Source organism: Pecten maximus, unplaced genomic scaffold, assembly GCF_902652985.1.
Source record: "Pecten maximus unplaced genomic scaffold, xPecMax1.1, whole genome shotgun sequence".
Lineage (NCBI taxonomy): Eukaryota > Metazoa > Mollusca > Bivalvia > Pectinida > Pectinidae > Pecten > Pecten maximus.
The window spans coordinates 1-13,598 of NW_022982464.1; the positions used below are offsets into that span (position 1 = coordinate 1).

At 38.3% G+C, this 13,598-nt stretch overlaps 6 non-coding genes and 1 pseudogene across 6 annotated transcripts; all 7 read right to left on the minus strand.

The window, feature by feature from the left end:
• Positions 1 to 1,186: 1,186 nt before the first annotated feature.
• Positions 1,187 to 1,379, minus strand: LOC117320492. The gene has a single exon (XR_004531053.1). It is a non-coding gene; the product is annotated as a U2 spliceosomal RNA (small nuclear RNA).
• Positions 1,380 to 4,832: 3,453 nt separating this feature from the next.
• On the minus strand, positions 4,833 to 5,025 carry LOC117320495. Its single transcript, XR_004531055.1, has one exon. It is a non-coding gene; the product is annotated as a U2 spliceosomal RNA (small nuclear RNA).
• A 1,300-nt stretch (positions 5,026 to 6,325) lies between these two features.
• Positions 6,326 to 6,518, minus strand: LOC117320496. The gene has a single exon (XR_004531056.1). It is a non-coding gene; the product is annotated as a U2 spliceosomal RNA (small nuclear RNA).
• A 1,299-nt stretch (positions 6,519 to 7,817) lies between these two features.
• On the minus strand, positions 7,818 to 8,010 carry LOC117320497. The gene has a single exon (XR_004531057.1). It is a non-coding gene; the product is annotated as a U2 spliceosomal RNA (small nuclear RNA).
• Positions 8,011 to 9,310: 1,300 nt separating this feature from the next.
• On the minus strand, positions 9,311 to 9,503 carry LOC117320498. Its single transcript, XR_004531058.1, has one exon. It is a non-coding gene; the product is annotated as a U2 spliceosomal RNA (small nuclear RNA).
• A 1,299-nt stretch (positions 9,504 to 10,802) lies between these two features.
• LOC117320493 lies at positions 10,803 to 10,995 on the minus strand. The gene has a single exon (XR_004531054.1). It is a non-coding gene; the product is annotated as a U2 spliceosomal RNA (small nuclear RNA).
• Positions 10,996 to 12,295: 1,300 nt separating this feature from the next.
• On the minus strand, positions 12,296 to 12,476 carry LOC117320494 (annotated as a pseudogene).
• Positions 12,477 to 13,598: the final 1,122 nt, after the last annotated feature.

Sequence of the window (13,598 nt, forward strand, 5' to 3'; positions counted from 1 at the left end):
AAAAGTTGAACGTGATGCGGAAGTGTGCATTGAAGAATTATGAACTATTTTGCGAGGACCAGTTGATACCCGCGGCACTGTATTTTCACGCGCGACCTATATTTTCGTAGGGTGGAAAGGACAGGAGACGTAAGGACAACGTTGTACAACGTATCGCGATATGGTGGAAGGGATGTAACTCTAAATAAAAGTTAATATGACGCGAAAGGACATGATTTAGTGTAGAAAAGATTCTATTTCGGGGTCAAATTACACATGTATAGTTACCGTTGGGGTTATCCGGGTCAGTTTTCATAACTTACACTCGTAGCTTAGTTTTCTCACAATCAGATAATTTCATCGCACTCTGATATATCACAGAAAACACTGAGCACAAAATACATGTACAGGGACCACAGAACCAAATCAAAAATAGATTGTGGATTTTCCCCGTTTGGGCAGAAGATTTAATAGGAAGGTGAATGCATCGGGTCCTACTGATTGGATATTCAGATGAGAAAAGTTTCCAAAGTTCTATGAGTGGGCGAGGCAATACACGAAAATGTAAAATATATAGAAAAAAGTTAATTTTTGTCTAGCCTGTTTTTGTCAGGGGGAGTTAGTTTTGTTGTAAATTTAGGTGAATGTTTGGTGCTGAATTCAATACAAGATGGTGGCCCCCCATATAATAAAAAGTTTAAATAGGTAGAATGTTTAAACAATCTATTTACAGTTTTCAGAGATGACATTCTTCAAAATAATGGCTAGTGGACCAGTGTTGAAAAGTCCATTTAAGCAGGACAGTGGTAAACGTTAACATTATCGTCTATGGGAAATCATTTGGTTCCATGGTTACTATACAATGTGAATAATTCGCACAACAATAGCGAGATTTGTCACTTCTACAGCCTATCAACATCAGATATAAAAGCACATATCCAATTTGAATAAGACACTATTTTTTCGTATAGTACCGATTGTTTTAGGCACTTAACTCCTATCTTGTTGTCGTTGGTGTTTTAATATCAATTTGATCTACTACGTATTTGTTGCGACATTGAATGAGAGGTAAGGTAACTATTTCAAGTTAAGGTCGTCAGGGGTGATTGGCTAGTGAAATGTTCTTTAATGTGATCATGAAGTAAATACCGTTTGCTACATTTGGTTTGGGATAAACTAATGTTATTTTTTGTATCTCCTCCCGTGGGAGGAGTGGGCCGTTCCCGGAGGTACTGCAATACCGGGCCAACCCGTGGTAAGAGCGGAGCAAGCCCCTGACATCTCACCTGTGTCCAAAAATCAGTTTAATATCGAAGTACCCCAGTGGGGTACGTATCAGATATTAAGCTGATAAGAACAGATACTACACTTTGATCTTAGCCAAAAGGCCGAGAAGCGATACCGCTAGCTACACCAAATCTGGCTTATATTCAATACCGATTTCACGTTTTCACGGTACCTAAGAATATATTCAGTGAGGTTATCGTCCTGTAAAGGTGGAAATCGCCTGTAAGAATTCTTAGTGCTGATGCGGAAGTGTGCATTGAAGAATTATGAACTATTTTGCGAGGACCAGTTGATACCCGCGGCACTGTATTTTCACGCGCGACCTATATTTTCGTAGGGTGGAAAGGACAGGAGACGTAAGGACAACGTTGTACAACGTATCGCGATATAGTGGAAGGGATGTAACTCTAAATAAAAGTTAATATGACGCGAAAGGACATGATTTAGTGTAGAAAAGATTCTATTTCGGGGTCAAATTACACATGTATAGTTACCGTTGGGGTTATCCGGGTCAGTTTTCATAACTTACACTCGTAGCTTAGTTTTCTCACAATCAGATAATTTCATCGCACTCTGATATATCACAGAAAACACTGAGCACAAAATACATGTACAGGGACCACAGAACCAAATCAAAAATAGATTGTGGATTTTCCCCGTTTGGGCAGAAGATTTAATAGGAAGGTGAATGCATCGGGTCCTACTGATTGGATATTCAGATGAGAAAAGTTTCCAAAGTTCTATGAGTGGGCGAGGCAATACACGAAAATGTAAAATATATAGAAAAAAGTTAATTTTTGTCTAGCCTGTTTTTGTCAGGGGGAGTTAGTTTTGTTGTAAATTTAGGTGAATGTTTGGTGCTGAATTCAATACAAGATGGTGGCCCCCCATATAATAAAAAGTTTAAATAGGTAGAATGTTTAAACAATCTATTTACAGTTTTCAGAGATGACATTCTTCAAAATAATGGCTAGTGGACCAGTGTTGAAAACTCCATTTAAGCAGGACAGTGGTAAACGTTAACATTATCGTCTATGGGAAATCATTTGGTTCCATGGTTACTATACAATGTGAATAATTCGCACAACAATAGCGAGATTTGTCACTTCTACAGCCTATCAACATCAGCAGAGACATATATACAGAGAGATTAGTAACATCGCTATTTCCCCGTACAGATAGTGGCTCCCTTTATTCGTGACCACTCAAGCATATCCCTTATCGAGAGCGTCCTGTCTCCTATCAAACACACGCGAGCGCAGGTAAATCGGGCTATGCGCATGTGTGTATCGTAGTATTGGAACTTATTCGACATGTTCTGGTTAATCCGCCATTACGTCAGACCAAAACATCGTCATTTTAAATACACACAGAAAGCACATCGTTTTATTTTGGCCACTACAAAAGTTACCACATTGACCAAAAACTATCAAACTTATGAGATATAGTCTTATTGATCATGCATATTGTTGTCATTTATCCGTATTTTCGAAAATCCATTGGGTCCTATTCGACATGTCCAAGTTTGTAATTAAGCCGCCATTACGTCAGACCAAAACATCGTCAATTTTAAACGAACACAAAAAGCACATCGTTTTATTTAGGCCACTACAAAAGTTACCACATTAACCAAAAACTATCATTCTTATGGGATATAGTCTTATTGATCATGCACATTGTTGCCATTTATCCGTATTTTCTAAAATCCATTGGGTCCTATTCGACATGTCCAAGTTTGTAAATAGCCGCCATTACGTCAGACCAAAACATCGTCAATTTTAAACGCACACAAAAAGCACATCGTTTTATTTAGGCCACTACAAAAGTTACCACATTAACCAAAAACTATCATACTTATGGGATATAGTCTTATTGATCATGCACATTGTTGCCATTTATCCGTATTTTCTAAAATCCATTGGGTCCTATTCGACATGTCCAAGTTTGTAAATAGCCGCCATTACGTCAGACCAAAACATCGTCAATTTTAAACGCACACAAAAAGCACATCGTTTTATTTTGGCCACTACAAAAGTTACCACATTAACCAAAAACTATCAAACTTATGGGATATAGTCTTATTGATCATGCATATTGTTGTCATTTATCCGTATTTTCTAAAATCCATTGGGTCCTATTCGACATGTCCAAGTTTGTAATTAAGCCGCCATTACGTCGTCAATTTTAAACGAACACAAAAAGCACATCGTTTTATCTAGGCCACTACAAAAGTTACCACATTAACCAAAAACTATCAAACTTATGGGATATAGTCTTATTGATCATGCATATTGTTGTCATTTATCCGTATTTTCTAAAATCCATTGGGTCCTATTCGACATGTCCAAGTTTGTAATTAAGCCGCCATTACGTCGTCAATTTTAAACGAACACAAAAAGCACATCGTTTTATCTAGGCCACTACAAAAGTTACCACATTAACCAAAAACTATCAAACTTATGGGATATAGTCTTATTGATCATGCATATTGTTGTCATTTATCCGTATTTTCTAAAATCCATTGGGTCCTATTCGACATGTCCAAGTTTGTAATTAAGCCGCCATTACGTCGTCAATTTTAAACGAACACAAAAAGCACATCGTTTTATCTAGGCCACTACAAAAGTTACCACATTAACCAAAAACTATCATACTTATGGGATATAGTCTTACTGATCATGCACATTGTTGCCATTTATCCGTATTTTCTAAAATCCATTGGGTCCTATTCGACATGTCCAAGTTTTGTAATTAAGCAGCCATTACGTCAGACCAAAACATCGTCAATTTTAAACGCACACAAAAAGCACATTGTTTTATCTAGGCCACTACAAAAGTTACCACATTAACCAAAAACTATCATACTTATGGAATGTGGTCTTGATTATCATGCACATTGTTGTCATTTATCCGTATTCTCGAAAACCCCATAGGGACTTTTCGAAAATTGGAGATTCCCGCCGATCTTTCCTGCGTTGTGCTTGACTTTCATACTCAAAATACAAACACTTGGACAGCAAATTGTGATATATTTCATATTGATGACACTTCTGCACTTAGATATTAATAAAATTAAAGCACATAATTGGATCTTGGTGATGATTTCAAATAGAAATTATCGATAATTATGTGTGTGGTTTTCAAGTTTTCTCCAATATGGCGTCTAGTGAAGACTGAACCGAGTGACCGCAAAGGATTGTGGGAAGGTCAGGGGCCACTATGTAAACACAAGGGCAAATAGAGAGCTGCCAATCTCTCTGTATATATGTCTCTGACATCAGATATAAAAGCACATATCCAATTTAAATAAGACACTATTTTTTCGTATAGTACCGATTGTTTTAGGCACTTAACTCCTATCTTGTTGTCGTTGGTGTTTTAATATCAATTTGATCTACTACGTATTTGTTGCGACATTGAATGAGAGGTAAGGTAACTATTTCAAGTTAAGGTCGTCAGGGGTGATTGGCTAGTGAAATGTTCTTTAATGTGATCATGAAGTAAATACCGTTTGCTACATTTGGTTTGGGATAAACTAATGTTATTTTTTGTATCTCCTCCCGTGGGAGGAGTGGGCCGTTCCCGGAGGTACTGCAATACCGGGCCAACCCGTGGTAAGAGCGGAGCAAGCCCCTGACATCTCACCTGTGTCCAAAAATCAGTTTAATATCGAAGTACCCCAGTGGGGTACGTATCAGATATTAAGCTGATAAGAACAGATACTACACTTTGATCTTAGCCAAAAGGCCGAGAAGCGATACCGCTAGCTACACCAAATCTGGCTTATATTCAATACCGATTTCACGTTTTCACGGTACCTAAGAATATATTCAGTGAGGTTATCGACCTGTAAAGGTGGAAATCGCCTGTAAGAATTCTTAGTGCTGATGCGGAAGTGTGCATTGAAGAATTATGAACTATTTTGCGAGGACCAGTTGATACCCGCGGCACTGTATTTTCACGCGCGACCTATATTTTCGTAGGGTGGAAAGGACAGGAGACGTAAGGACAACGTTGTACAACGTATCGCGATATGGTGGAAGGGATGTAACTCTAAATAAAAGTTAATATGACGCGAAAGGACATGATTTAGTGTAGAAAAGATTCTATTTCGGGGTCAAATTACACATGTATAGTTACCGTTGGGGTTATCCGGGTCAGTTTTCATAACTTACACTCGTAGCTTAGTTTTCTCACAATCAGATAATTCCATCGCACTCTGATATATCACAGAAAACACTGAGCACAAAATACATGTACAGGGACCACAGAACCAAATCAAAAATAGATTGTGGATTTTCCCCGTTTGGGCAGAAGATTTAATAGGAAGGTGAATGCATCGGGTCCTACTGATTGGATATTCAGATGAGAAAAGTTTCCAAAGTTCTATGAGTGGGCGAGGCAATACACGAAAATGTAAAATATATAGAAAAAAGTTAATTTTTGTCTAGCCTGTTTTTGTCAGGGGGAGTTAGTTTTGTTGTAAATTTAGGTGAATGTTTGGTGCTGAATTCAATACAAGATGGTGGCCCCCCATATAATAAAAAGTTTAAATAGGTAGAATGTTTAAACAATCTATTTACAGTTTTCAGAGATGACATTCTTCAAAATAATGGCTAGTGGACCAGTGTTGAAAAGTCCATTTAAGCAGGACAGTGGTAAACGTTAACATTATCGTCTATGGGAAATCATTTGGTTCCATGGTTACTATACAATGTGAATAATTCGCACAACAATAGCGAGATTTGTCACTTCTACAGCCTATCAACATCAGATATAAAAGCACATATCCAATTTAAATAAGACACTATTTTTTCGTATAGTACCGATTGTTTTAGGCACTTAACTCCTATCTTGTTGTCGTTGGTGTTTTAATATCAATTTGATCTACTACGTATTTGTTGCGACATTGAATGAGAGGTAAGGTAACTATTTCAAGTTAAGGTCGTCAGGGGTGATTGGCTAGTGAAATGTTCTTTAATGTGATCATGAAGTAAATACCGTTTGCTACATTTGGTTTGGGATAAACTAATGTTATTTTTTGTATCTCCTCCCGTGGGAGGAGTGGGCCGTTCCCGGAGGTACTGCAATACCGGGCCAACCCGTGGTAAGAGCGGAGCAAGCCCCTGACATCTCACCTGTGTCCAAAAATCAGTTTAATATCGAAGTACCCCAGTGGGGTACGTATCAGATATTAAGCTGATAAGAACAGATACTACACTTTGATCTTAGCCAAAAGGCCGAGAAGCGATACCGCTAGCTACACCAAATCTGGCTTATATTCAATACCGATTTCACGTTTTCACGGTACCTAAGAATATATTCAGTGAGGTTATCGTCCTGTAAAGGTGGAAATCGCCTGTAAGAATTCTTAGTGCTGATGCGGAAGTGTGCATTGAAGAATTATGAACTATTTTGCGAGGACCAGTTGATACCCGCGGCACTGTATTTTCACGCGCGACCTATATTTTCGTAGGGTGGAAAGGACAGGAGACGTAAGGACAACGTTGTACAACGTATCGCGATATGGTGGAAGGGATGTAACTCTAAATAAAAGTTAATATGACGCGAAAGGACATGATTTAGTGTAGAAAAGATTCTATTTCGGGGTCAAATTACACATGTATAGTTACCGTTGGGGTTATCCGGGTCAGTTTTCATAACTTACACTCGTAGCTTAGTTTTCTCACAATCAGATAATTTCATCGCACTCTGATATATCACAGAAAACACTGAGCACAAAATACATGTACAGGGACCACAGAACCAAATCAAAAATAGATTGTGGATTTTCCCCGTTTGGGCAGAAGATTTAATAGGAAGGTGAATGCATCGGGTCCTACTGATTGGATATTCAGATGAGAAAAGTTTCCAAAGTTCTATGAGTGGGCGAGGCAATACACGAAAATGTAAATATATAGAAAAAAGTTAATTTTTGTCTAGCCTGTTTTTGTCAGGGGGAGTTAGTTTTGTTGTAAATTTAGGTGAATGTTTGGTGCTGAATTCAATACAAGATGGTGGCCCCCCATATAATAAAAAGTTTAAATAGGTAGAATGTTTAAACAATCTATTTACAGTTTTCAGAGATGACATTCTTCAAAATAATGGCTAGTGGACCAGTGTTGAAAAGTCCATTTAAGCAGGACAGTGGTAAACGTTAACATTATCGTCTATGGGAAATCATTTGGTTCCATGGTTACTATACAATGTGAATAATTCGCACAACAATAGCGAGATTTGTCACTTCTACAGCCTATCAACATCAGATATAAAAGCACATATCCAATTTAAATAAGACACTATTTTTTCGTATAGTACCGATTGTTTTAGGCACTTAACTCCTATCTTGTTGTCGTTGGTGTTTTAATATCAATTTGATCTACTACGTATTTGTTGCGACATTGAATGAGAGGTAAGGTAACTATTTCAAGTTAAGGTCGTCAGGGGTGATTGGCTAGTGAAATGTTCTTTAATGTGATCATGAAGTAAATACCGTTTGCTACATTTGGTTTGGGATAAACTAATGTTATTTTTTGTATCTCCTCCCGTGGGAGGAGTGGGCCGTTCCCGGAGGTACTGCAATACCGGGCCAACCCGTGGTAAGAGCGGAGCAAGCCCCTGACATCTCACCTGTGTCCAAAAATCAGTTTAATATCGAAGTACCCCAGTGGGGTACGTATCAGATATTAAGCTGATAAGAACAGATACTACACTTTGATCTTAGCCAAAAGGCCGAGAAGCGATACCGCTAGCTACACCAAATCTGGCTTATATTCAATACCGATTTCACGTTTTCACGGTACCTAAGAATATATTCAGTGAGGTTATCGTCCTGTAAAGGTGGAAATCGCCTGTAAGAATTCTTAGTGCTGATGCGGAAGTGTGCATTGAAGAATTATGAACTATTTTGCGAGGACCAGTTGATACCCGCGGCACTGTATTTTCACGCGCGACCTATATTTTCGTAGGGTGGAAAGGACAGGAGACGTAAGGACAACGTTGTACAACGTATCGCGATATGGTGGAAGGGATGTAACTCTAAATAAAAGTTAATATGACGCGAAAGGACATGATTTAGTGTAGAAAAGATTCTATTTCGGGGTCAAATTACACATGTATAGTTACCGTTGGGGTTATCCGGGTCAGTTTTCATAACTTACACTCGTAGCTTAGTTTTCTCACAATCAGATAATTTCATCGCACTCTGATATATCACAGAAAACACTGAGCACAAAATACATGTACAGGGACCACAGAACCAAATCAAAAATAGATTGTGGATTTTCCCCGTTTGGGCAGAAGATTTAATAGGAAGGTGAATGCATCGGGTCCTACTGATTGGATATTCAGATGAGAAAAGTTTCCAAAGTTCTATGAGTGGGCGAGGCAATACACGAAAATGTAAAATATATAGAAAAAAGTTAATTTTTGTCTAGCCTGTTTTTGTCAGGGGGAGTTAGTTTTGTTGTAAATTTAGGTGAATGTTTGGTGCTGAATTCAATACAAGATGGTGGCCCCCCATATAATAAAAAGTTTAAATAGGTAGAATGTTTAAACAATCTATTTACAGTTTTCAGAGATGACATTCTTCAAAATAATGGCTAGTGGACCAGTGTTGAAAAGTCCATTTAAGCAGGACAGTGGTAAACGTTAACATTATCGTCTATGGGAAATCATTTGGTTCCATGGTTACTATACAATGTGAATAATTCGCACAACAATAGCGAGATTTGTCACTTCTACAGCCTATCAACATCAGATATAAAAGCACATATCCAATTTGAATAAGACACTATTTTTTCGTATAGTACCGATTGTTTTAGGCACTTAACTCCTATCTTGTTGTCGTTGGTGTTTTAATATCAATTTGATCTACTACGTATTTGTTGCGACATTGAATGAGAGGTAAGGTAACTATTTCAAGTTAAGGTCGTCAGGGGTGATTGGCTAGTGAAATGTTCTTTAATGTGATCATGAAGTAAATACCGTTTGCTACATTTGGTTTGGGATAAACTAATGTTATTTTTTGTATCTCCTCCAGTGGGAGGAGTGGGCCGTTCCCGGAGGTACTGCAATACCGGGCCAACCCGTGGTAAGAGCGGAGCAAGCCCCTGACATCTCACCTGTGTCCAAAAATCAGTTTAATATCGAAGTACCCCAGTGGGGTACGTATCAGATATTAAGCTGATAAGAACAGATACTACACTTTGATCTTAGCCAAAAGGCCGAGAAGCGATACCGCTAGCTACACCAAATCTGGCTTATATTCAATACCGATTTCACGTTTTCACGGTACCTAAGAATATATTCAGTGAGGTTATCGTCCTGTAAAGGTGGAAATCGCCTGTCAGAATTTTTAGTGCTGATGCGTAAGTGTGCATTGAAGAATTATGAACTATTTTGCGAGGACCAGTTGATACCCGCGGCACTGTATTTTCACGCGCGACCTATATTTTCGTAGGGTGGAAAGGACAGGAGACGTAAGGACAACGTTGTACAACGTATCGCGATATGGTGGAAGGGATGTAACTCTAAATAAAAGTTAATATGACGCGAAAGGACATGATTTAGTGTAGAAAGATTCTATTTCGGGGTCAAATTACACATGTATAGTTACCGTTGGGGTTATCCGGGTCAGTTTTCATAACTTACACTCGTAGCTTAGTTTTCTCACAATCAGATAATTTCATCGCACTCTGATATATCACAGAAAACACTGAGCACAAAATACATGTACAGGGACCACAGAACCAAATCAAAAATAGATTGTGGATTTTCCCCGTTTGGGCAGAAGATTTAATAGGAAGGTGAATGCATCGGGTCCTACTGATTGGATATTCAGATGAGAAAAGTTTCCAAAGTTCTATGAGTCGGCGAGGCAATACACGAAAATGTAAAATATATAGAAAAAAGTTAATTTTTGTCTAGCCTGTTTTTGTCAGGGGGAGTTAGTTTTGTTGTAAATTTAGGTGAATGTTTGGTGCTGAATTCAATACAAGATGGTGGCCCCCCATATAATAAAAAGTTTAAATAGGTAGAATGTTTAAACAATCTATTTACAGTTTTCAGAGATGACATTCTTCAAAATAATGGCTAGTGGACCAGTGTTGAAAACTCCATTTAAGCAGGACAGTGGTAAACGTTAACATTATCGTCTATGGGAAATCATTTGGTTCCATGGTTACTATACAATGTGAATAATTCGCACAACAATAGCGAGATTTGTCACTTCTACAGCCTATCAACATCAGATATAAAAGCACATATCCAATTTAAATAAGACACTATTTTTTCGTATAGTACCGATTGTTTTAGGCACTTAACTCCTATCTTGTTGTCGTTGGTGTTTTAATATCAATTTGATCTACTACGTATTTGTTGCGACATTGTATGAGAGGTAAGGTAACTATTTCAAGTTAAGGTCGTCAGGGGTGATTGGCTAGTGAAATGTTCTTTAATGTGATCATGAAGTAAATACCGTTTGCTACATTTGGTTTGGGATAAACTAATGTTATTTTTTGTATCTCCTCCCGTGGGAGGAGTGGGCCGTTCCCGGAGGTACTGCAATACCGGGCCAACCCGTGGTAAGAGCGGAGCAAGCCCCTGACATCTCACCTGTGTCCAAAAATCAGTTTAATATCGAAGTACCCCAGTGGGGTACGTATCAGATATTAAGCTGATAAGAACAGATACTACACTTTGATCTTAGCCAAAAGGCCGAGAAGCGATACCGCTAGCTACACCAAATCTGGCTTATATTCAATACCGATTTCACGTTTTCACGGTACCTAAGAATATATTCAGTGAGGTTATCGTCCTGTAAAGGTGGAAATCGCCTGTAAGAATTCTTAGTGCTGATGCGGAAGTGTGCATTGAAGAATTATGAACTATTTTGCGAGGACCAGTTGATACCCGCGGCACTGTATTTTCACGCGCGACCTATATTTTCGTAGGGTGGAAAGGACAGGAGACGTAAGGACAACGTTGTACAACGTATCGCGATATGGTGGAAGGGATGTAACTCTAAATAAAAGTTAATATGACGCGAAAGGACATGATTTAGTGTAGAAAAGATTCTATTTCGGGGTCAAATTACACATGTATAGTTACCGTTGGGGTTATCCGGGTCAGTTTTCATAACTTACACTCGTAGCTTAGTTTTCTCACAATCAGATAATTTCATCGCACTCTGATATATCACAGAAAACACTGAGCACAAAATACATGTACAGGGACCACAGAACCAAATCAAAAATAGATTGTGGATTTTCCCCGTTTGGGCAGAAGATTTAATAGGAAGGTGAATGCATCGGGTCCTACTGATTGGATATTCAGATGAGAAAAGTTTCCAAAGTTCTATGAGTGGGCGAGGCAATACACGAAAATGTAAAATATATAGAAAAAAGTTAATTTTTGTCTAGCCTGTTTTTGTCAGGGGGAGTTAGTTTTGTTGTAAATTTAGGTGAATGTTTGGTGCTGAATTCAATACAAGATGGTGGCCCCCCATATAATAAAAAGTTTAAATAGGTAGAATGTTTAAACAATCTATTTACAGTTTTCAGAGATGACATTCTTCAAAATAATGGCTAGTGGACCAGTGTTGAAAACTCCATTTAAGCAGGACAGTGGTAAACGTTAACATTATCGTCTATGGGAAATCATTTGGTTCCATGGCTACTATACAATGTGAATAATTCGCACAACAATAGCGAGATTTGTCACTTCTACAGCCTATCAACATCAGATATAAAAGCACATATCCAATTTAAATAAGACACTATTTTTTCGTATAGTACCGATTGTTTTAGGCACTTAACTCCTATCTTGTTGTCGTTGGTGTTTTAATATCAATTTGATCTACTACGTATTTGTTGCGACATTGTATGAGAGGTAAGGTAACTATTTCAAGTTAAGGTCGTCAGGGGTGATTGGCTAGTGAAATGTTCTTTAATGTGATCATGAAGTAAATACCGTTTGCTACATTTGGTTTGGGATAAACTAATGTTATTTTTTGTATCTCCTCCCGTGGGAGGAGTGGGCCGTTCCCGGAGGTACTGCAATACCGGGCCAACCCGTGGTAAGAGCGGAGCAAGCCCCTGACATCTCACCTGTGTCCAAAAATCAGTTTAATATCGAAGTACCCCAGTGGGGTACGTATCAGATATTAAGCTGATAAGAACAGATACTTTTTTTTATATATAAAATGGTTTTATTTACAGATTACAAATAAAAACGTCATGAGACACGACTCTATGACGCCAGTGTACTATGGACAACCGGTAACCCCGGTTAGGTGCAATTATCCCTACACTGAATATGGACAAATTATTGACTTTGGTTAACTGTAATACGGGAAAAGACATACTTTTTATATGCTAAAATATCCATGACTCTGTAGTGATATCAGAATACAGACAGAAATCAACAAAACATATTAGATCATGTGAAAGATCGTTGCAAAATCATGAAAAACTCAGATATAAAACTTACTTCAAAAACTTAATATACATAAAGATTAAAAATCACAAGGGGAGATTGATAATTAGTTCATCATCTCGTACAGAACAAAAAATATCTGTAGTATACCAGTACTCAGAGAAGATGTTTATAGTGAAGCGAGCGAAATCGGACCTGATACGGAGGGGCCGTGGTGGCCGAGTGGTTAAGGTGTCCCGACACTTTAACACTAGCCCTCCACCTCTGGGTTGCGAGTTCGAAACCTACGTGGGGCAGTTGCCAGGTACTGACCGTAGGCCGGTGGTTTTTCTCCGGGTACTCCGGCTTTCCTCCACCTCCAAAACCTGGCACGTCCTTAAATGACCCTGGCTGTTAATAGGACGTTAAAAAAAAAAAACAAACAAACAAAACCTGATACGGAGAATTATACTGCTCAGAAAGTGGCAGACAAGAGAATCAGAAGTGGGAGACTTTCTGTCGTATTTTTTAACGCAACGGATATGCCAAATAGAAGATAAGGATTCTGCCACTAGAAATAAAACGAGAGTCTTTACTTTTAGAGTGAGACTGACTGGGGAGTGAAAACGCCAAAGTGCCGAATCAGTGAGAATTTGTTCTCTGAGATCTGGTGAATCCATGAATTAACTAATGATACTAAAGGCTGAATAAAAGGACACTCAAAAAACAAATGTGAAATTGTTCCAAAACCAATACAAAATGTAAATACTTAGAAGACTCAACACCAAACCTATGCATTCTGAAATTTACAGGTAGAATTTCATGTACGATTTTAAACACGACATCCCTTGAGTGGGTATCTAAAAATATAATGGAAATATTGAGAAAAACAGGAGCAAAGTCTATAGTAGGAAAAA